Genomic DNA, 7800 nt, shown 5'->3' with positions numbered 1-7800 from the left:
ACATTAGGAGCGCACAGGGAAAGCAGGGCACAGGAACTGAGAAGAAGTTGAAAGGAGCCCTCCGCAGGTAGCTGTAGCAGCTGTCGGAACCCATAGCTGTTACAGTCACCTTGAGGCCTCTGACTGTTCATTCATACATTTGACGTAATAGTCCTTGGATGTGATCCAGCCTTTCGGTATTGTCATCATATTCCTTGTTATTGTTAGTTCATACTGAGACATCTACTTCTGTTAAAAGGTATATTGTACGGCATAGCAAAACAAACAAATAACAAACCCGCTACTGCTGTGAGATAATTTTTAGTTTCAAGTTGCTATAATAGCTTCTCTCTCTCTCTGATTTATTTTTTGATAGGAAAATGTCTTAGCATACAAACATATCCATCTGTCTTCTGGGAGGGACACTGTGCGCCTGACTTTATCCGCTTGCTCAAAGTCAAAGAATTTAAAGTTTATATCTTGAAGAGTGACATGTGGCCATAATCTGCAGATGGGAAAATGCTTAAATTGAGATAACATAGGCCCTAAACCCCCCAGGTTTGCAGAAAAATCTATAATCTTCAAAACAAAATCAGTGTGTGTGTGTTTGTGTGTGTGTGAGGGTAAATTTCCCCTGAAAATCAAAGAGCATTATCTTCATACACACAGAAAACACACTTTCCTTGCTTTCACACAGACGGCAGTAGCTGCCTCTAGGAGTCACTCCAGGCTTGGGGATGGGCGGAGTAAGTAAGGAGACTAGAATGGGTGGAGGTCAAGGAAGGTAGTTCAGGGAAAACAGAGTTCTAGTTTCCTCTGAGGTCATCTTCAGAAGTGTGTTCTGAAGAAGAAGAAGAAGAAGAAGAAGAAGAAGAAGAAGGGATTTGGGGAGATGGAATTTACTGAGGGCAGAGCTTGGAGCAGTAAGGAACTCAGCAGGTTGTAATGTCATAGGGACCTCAGACCACTCTCTAAAAGCAGCCATTTTGTCTAAGGTAGGCGTCCTCTGCTGGCTGGAGAGCTCCAGGCCCTATCTGGAGGCAAGGGGAAATAGATTGGCCACACAGTAGTGAAGCTTGAGAAACTCCCATGAGAGACAAATCAACAGAAAGAATGTTGATTATAACTTGATCTATTCGGACGCAAAAATCTTTACAAAAACAACTGAAAGGGTGTTCAGATGGGCGAAACCTTCCCAAATAGCTACCGGTTAAAGCTGTTTTCTGGAAATGTAATTCCTTTCTTTAGAAAACATTTCATTGAGACAATAGAGTTGAACAAGAAACCCAGCTTTTCTTCCCTCTTGCCCATTTCTAGAATTTTTAACCACCCAGGTAGTAGAGAGCTGCAACTGGTATATTTCACATCTTGCAATACTAACGTTATTTTCAAACAAAAAGTAGATGTGCTTATAATTCCATTTGGACTCTCCGCGTACCTTGCACCCCTAATTGCAATAAATGTTCCATCTGATGTTATTATAGCTTATTATCCTACACATGACATTTTTTTGTCCTCATTTCCCACAGTGTCTCTTAGAGCTAGAAGCTGTGGTACTGTCGCTAGTGTTTTCCTATTTAATTAACTCAGTGCATATAGATATTTCATTCATAGGTTACCCTCATGTGGTTTACCAGAAGTTGCTATGGTTTCATGGCTCTATTAGCCCTGCATATTTTCAAGTCCCAGAAGAAATAAATGAAAGATTCCAGGAGACTCAGAGGCAACTACAAAGACATTATTTTATATATATATACAGCAGACGTACTGAGGAGAGCAGGGGTGGCTTGGGGCAGTACAGTAATCCAAGCAGCAATAGAGGGAGACAGGCAGTTAAAGGTAAAGGTAAAGGTATCCCCTGTGCAAGCACTGGGTCATGTCTGACCCTTGGGGTGACGCCTTCTAGCGTTTTCATGGCAGACTCAATAAGGGGTGGTTTGCTAGTGCCTTCCCCAGTCATTACCGTTTACCCCCCAGCAAGCTGGGTACTCATTTTGCCAACCTCGGAAGGATGGAAGGCTGAGTCAACCTTGAGCCGGCTGCTGGGATTGAACTCCCAGCCTCATGGGCAGAGCTTTCACACTGCATGCTTGCTGCCTTACCACTCTGCACCACGAGAGGCTCAACAGGCAGCTACTTTGGTGCTAACAGTTGTTGCTAGACCATCCAGCTCACATGGAATCATGGGATCATAGAGTTGGAAGAGGCCACACAGACCATCTAATCCAGCCCACTGCCTAAAGGCCGCCAGCGAGGGCAGACTCACCACATCCTTAGGCAGCTTATTCTGTGGCAAAACTATTCTGAGTGTTTTTTCCCCCTCCTGAAATCTAGCCAGCACCATTCTACTAGTTGAGACCCATGACTGGGGGTCCTATGCTGCCATCAGAAGCCACTCCCTGCCCTTCTTCAATTGATACTTAAAGAGAGCAATCACGTCTCCTCTCAACCTCCTCTTCTCCAGGATGAACGTTCCCAAGTCAGCCTTTCCTCATAGGGCTTGGTCCCCAGGCCCCAGATCATTCTGGCTGTTCTCCTTTGTACCTTCTCAATTTTGTCCATGTCCTTTTTGAAGTGAGGCCTCCAGAACTGCACACAGGACTCCAGGTGTGGTCTGGCTAATGTTGTACACAGCAGGACTATGACAACTTGTTCTATAAAAGTCTGTCTGTCAGTCCATCCCACACTTGCCCCCCCCCCCATGGAACCCAATTGGCTTACAACATCACTCTCATCTCCTTCAGTTTATCCTTACAACAACTATCCAGGTGTAGGTTAGTCTGTGTGTGTGTGTGTGTGTGTGTGTGTGTGTGTGTGAGAGAGAGAGAGAGAGAGAGAGAGAGAGGCTAACTATCACCCATGGGAGAGTGAAGATTCAAATTTGAACCTAGTTCTCCCAGATCCTATACCAATGTTCGGTTTGTTAGCTATGGGCTGGGAGGTACCTGGAGATTTTGGGGAATTGAACCTGAGAAAGGTAGAGTTTGGGGAGGAAAGAGTACCATTGGGTCTACCCTCCAAAGCAGCCATTTTCTCCAGAGCAACTGATCAGGGTCAGATTGACATCTGTTGTAATGGCATAATATCCTTGCCCCAATCTGAACCAACCTGGTGGAGGGAATGCCTTTGAAGAGCTGGGCAGGGAGGGGAAGCCGAGCCTTAAGTCCGTGAAGTGCAGACAAAAGGTTTGGATGATAATGTTATCATGGGGTAACCACTGCCACTCCGCTGTGCCAAAGCCAAGTGAAAAACACGGCATTCATTCTCCTCAAGGAGAGGTTCTCCTCCTGCCTGCCTTTTTCCAAAGGGAAGGGCATTTGTGTTGTACTTCTCCCTGGGGCCAGCATCCCAAACAATATTTCCTGCTGCAAAGCACAGGCCTGGGGGAGTGGGGGGAGCAAAAGGCCTGGGGGGAGCGGCCCAGCGCAGCACTGCCATGGCAGTGAATGGAGCAGCATGGATGCCTACGAATGCAGAACTGTCGTGCCGGCAAACGAGAAAGGAGAATTGGTTATAATAGCTGCACGTACAAAGGCAGCAAAATACCAGTTTGGAGAGGGAACGGGTCTTTGTGATCAGGGAAAGACAACGGGAACGAGGCAGGCAGAATGCCAGAGAATGGAGGGGGCTCTTGGCACCCACACGCCGGACCTGCCAAGCGGCTTGAATGGAAACTCACGTGGGAGATGGCTGAGGGTTGCGTTTATCGGAATAGAAAAGGGGAGGATAGGCCAACGGAAGCCAGTTTTTTTGTTTAGAGAGGGAGAGAACCGCAGGTCAGCCAGAAAGAGGAAGGCAACATGCATGGAATAATCTCACCGGTATAAGCTGAATACCCGGGGAGAGAAGCACGCGGAATGCATAACTGCTCTGGCTGAACGGATTTTGCTCCTTCAATCTGAAAAGTTATTCATGGCTGCGTTGGAGGCCTCCTTTATTTCAGCTTTATTTCTATGCTTTATGTTCAATCACAGCATGCACAATTTGCCCCTCTTGGCATTCACTTGCCACCCCCTCCCGTACTTTCTTTTCTAAAGCGCACCTAAAAAAAGGTAAAGGTATCCGGGTCATGTCTGACCCTTGGGGTGACGCCCTCCAGCGTTTTCATGGCAGACTCAATACGGGGTGGTTTGCCAGTGCCTTCCCCAGTCATTACCGTTTACCCCCCAGCAAGCTGGGTACTCATTTTACTGACCTCGGAAGGATGGAAGGTTGAGTCAACCTTGAGCCAGCTGCTGGGATCGAACTCCCAACCTCATGGGCAGACAGCTTCAGACAGCATGTCACTGCCTTACCACTCTGCGCCACAAGAGGCTTTTAAAGCGCACCTGCACAGGGGTAAAACAGAGCCATCCCCTCCCCAATAAGAAGCCAGCTCAGTTTGACTGTAGCCTTTATTGTGACATGTTGACCACCCCAGTAATATGCCTGGAGAATCAATGTTCGTTGGAATATGCAAGAGCTGTAGTGTGTATGATTCAAAAGGTTATGAAGAGTATCCTATAAGGGGCATTGGGGGAGATGTGTATTTAGCATATTTAGGTCAGAAACCTCCTGGCATTTTTCAAATAATCTCCTCTGTGCCCTGATTGGCTCCGTGGAGACTTCCTGCTACTTTGAACATACTTCCTTCCTGCTTTGAACACACTTCCCCCCTGCTTCCCTCCAGAGTAGACAGAATGAAGCCAACAGAACATTTAGACAGTTGGTTGGGTTTCTCTCCTCTTTCTGTACAAAGTTTGTTTCTAAAATAAAACCTATTAGATTCTTTAAGCAGCCGGGTGCTGTCCCCTTTGCATATTTAAACTCTGCCAGCAAAAATACAAGGTGAATCGCAATATGAGCTACATGCCTTGGGTTTTATGATCTTCTTTGCCATTTTGTCTTGACATTTTTTAAGCTCAAATTGATAATGGCAACTTGCAGGAGGCTCAGAATATGAATGAATTCCCGGTTTGTACAGCAGACAGATTCAAAGGCAGGCATGCAAACCCCCGGTGAAAAATGTGACTGAGGTGTGCTCTGACATAACTTGTTGTTGAGGCACCATTATTGTCAAGGTAATAAAGCGCAGCAGGATATTTCGGGGTACTTGGAGAGTCAATGAAATGAATATTGTCGACACCGGCAAGGCTCCTAGAAGCGGGAGAGGAAAAGTCTCTCTGTGATCAGCACAGCATGTAAGAAATCGTTGTTGAGGTTCCTTTGAGCATGCCTCTTAGGTTTGTGCCTTCGTTGTGGGCAAGGTTGGGCGTATGCTGCATATCTGCATAGGCGTAGACAAAGAATCATAGAGCTGGAAGGGATCTCCTGGGTCATCTAGTCCAACGCCCTGCACTATGCAGGACACTCCCAACCCTGTCACTCATCCACTATCACCTGCCACCCCCTTGAACCTTCACAGAATCAGCCTCTCCGTCAGATGGCTATCCAGCCTCTGTTTAAAAATTTCCAAAGATGGAGAACCCACCACCTCCCGAGGAAACCTGTTCCACTGAGAATAGAGTCCTAGAATCCTAAAGCTGGAAGGGGCCATACAGGCCATCTGCTCAATGCAAGATCAGCCTAAAGCATCCAGGATAAGTATCTGTCTATTTGCTACTTGAATTCTGTCAGTGGTTTATTGCTCTGCTTCCTAGGAAATAATGTTTTTTCCTAAGGTCAGGGGCTCCCTGAGAATTAATAAAGGCATCCTGCATTGCTCTGTCATAATGGGGAGTTGGTAGCAGACAAATGAAACAAGAGTCGAGTAGCACCTTAATAACTAGGCAAATTTATTGCTGCAGAAGCTTTCCAATCAGAAGTCTGTCCAACAGGTGCTTAAAGTCCTGAGCAACAGAAGTCTGGGCGTGGAAGAATGGTACAAAAGGGTCTGGTTTCTAGGAAGGTTGTTGGAGTGGCTTCTCTTCATATCTCCTCCCCACTAGTTCTTCCCTCCCAGTGCTTATAAGATACTGAAATTGTGTTATTTAGACCAGGGGTAGTCAACCTGTGGCCCTCCAGATGTTCATGGACTACAATTCCCATGAGCCCCTGCCAGCGTTTGCATGGGAATTGTAGTCCATGAACATCTGGAGGACCACAGGTAGACTACCCCTGATTTAGACTATTGTTGTTGTTGTATTTGTTTATGTTATATATTAATTCGTTCCACGTATTCCCCCCATGCTGTTGTATGTAAACCACCCTGAGCCATATGTAAGGGCAGTATAGAAATCAAATAAATCAAATAAAATAATAAATAACTTTGAGTATAAATGACAGCTATGGGTGTTCATGGCATCTATCTGATCAAATGATTCCCCAAAAGCAAACCCAAGTCTCTGGGCTTCTCCATCCCCTTGCTAGCTCTCTTGCTTGTACAGATTTCCAGTGGGCTTGCATGGGAGACCCAAAGGTACTCTTCCACAAAAGAGAAGCACAGCCAAGGGAAAGACCCAAATCAGGCTGAACTTGACCTTTAGGACCCCTTGCGGCCCACTCAAAATGTCAAATGGAATGACAAAGAGACTTTGGGTGGTCGTCAGAAGGCATTTGGAGAAGGATCCTGCCCTCACTGACCATTACCCACAATGCAAAGTGGCAGAACGCTACTGCCAGGGTGACTTGGGCTCATTTCCCCCAGCCGCTTCACAATATCTTCAATTTATCCCTTGTGCTCTTAATATAAAATAGCTATTTCAGGAGCCATCTGCCGGGATAAGACTCGTTAAATGGAGACCAACGCAATTGACTTTCCTTCCAAGTTCACAGGATGTTTAAAATTTGAAGCCACAAGAGAAGGAATATCCTCAGGTGTGTGTGTGTGTGTGTGTGTGTGGAAGGTGCGGGTGTGTTTTCTTCACAGCACCCAGTTTTCGTTTAGTGAAGATAATGTATTATTTCGAGATTACTCCTTTTGCATTTGACATTTCTAAAATCAGATGATTAAGTTGCAGCGGCGTCCTCGAGAAAGTCCGTTCGCCTGTGATGCCTTTGTTTCAGAGGGAATGAGCAAAAGCTATCGTCACACGTCTGCCTGCCTACCGAGCGGTGTCAAAATTTGCCGTGTGCGCTCACGTCTTCCCGTGACCGCCGTGTCAGGAATTCCTCGAGGTCAGCTTTTAATTGTTGATGCCAATGTTTACACATCTATGGATCATTATAAAGCAAAGACAAAAAGGTCATCCTTAAACCTGAAAAGCGCCGGCTGCATAATATGGAGATTAAAGCGGGAAGACGGGTTTAAACGAGGGGAATATGTTTCCTTGGTATAATGATGACAACGAAGGCTCGGAAGGGCGAAGCGTTTGGGCGATGAAAAAAATCTACCCTTTTTAATTGCTGCCCTTCAGGCTGCTCCGTTCCTAGACAGCTAGTTGCTCTGTAATGTAAAACGATGTGGCTAAGACACATGGAACCTGCTCCTAAACAACAAAAAGAAGAGTTCGTTCATTCATTCATTCATTCGTTCATTCATTCATTCATTCATTCATTCATTCATTCATTCATATACCACCACTCTCAAAAGTCTCACGACAGTTTACAGAGATTCATAAGAACAATTAAATCCCATAAAAACCCATTAAAACGTAATTAAAGCACAATATCACAATGGCGGATAGAACCATAGAATCATAGAATCATAGAGTTGGAAGGGGCCATACAGGCCATCTAGTCCAACCCCCTAGTCAACGCAGGATCAGCCCAAAGCATCCTAAAGCATCCAAGAAAACCTTTGCTTGAAGACTGCCAGTGAGGGGGAGCTCACCACCTCCTTAGGAAGCTTGTTCTGCTGCTGAACTACTCTGACTGTGAATTTTCCCCCCTGATAACTAGCCT

Source organism: Paroedura picta, chromosome 14 (genome assembly GCF_049243985.1).
Source record: "Paroedura picta isolate Pp20150507F chromosome 14, Ppicta_v3.0, whole genome shotgun sequence".
Classification (NCBI taxonomy): Eukaryota; Metazoa; Chordata; class Lepidosauria; order Squamata; family Gekkonidae; genus Paroedura; species Paroedura picta.
Note: the sequence above shows the minus strand (reverse complement) of the source record.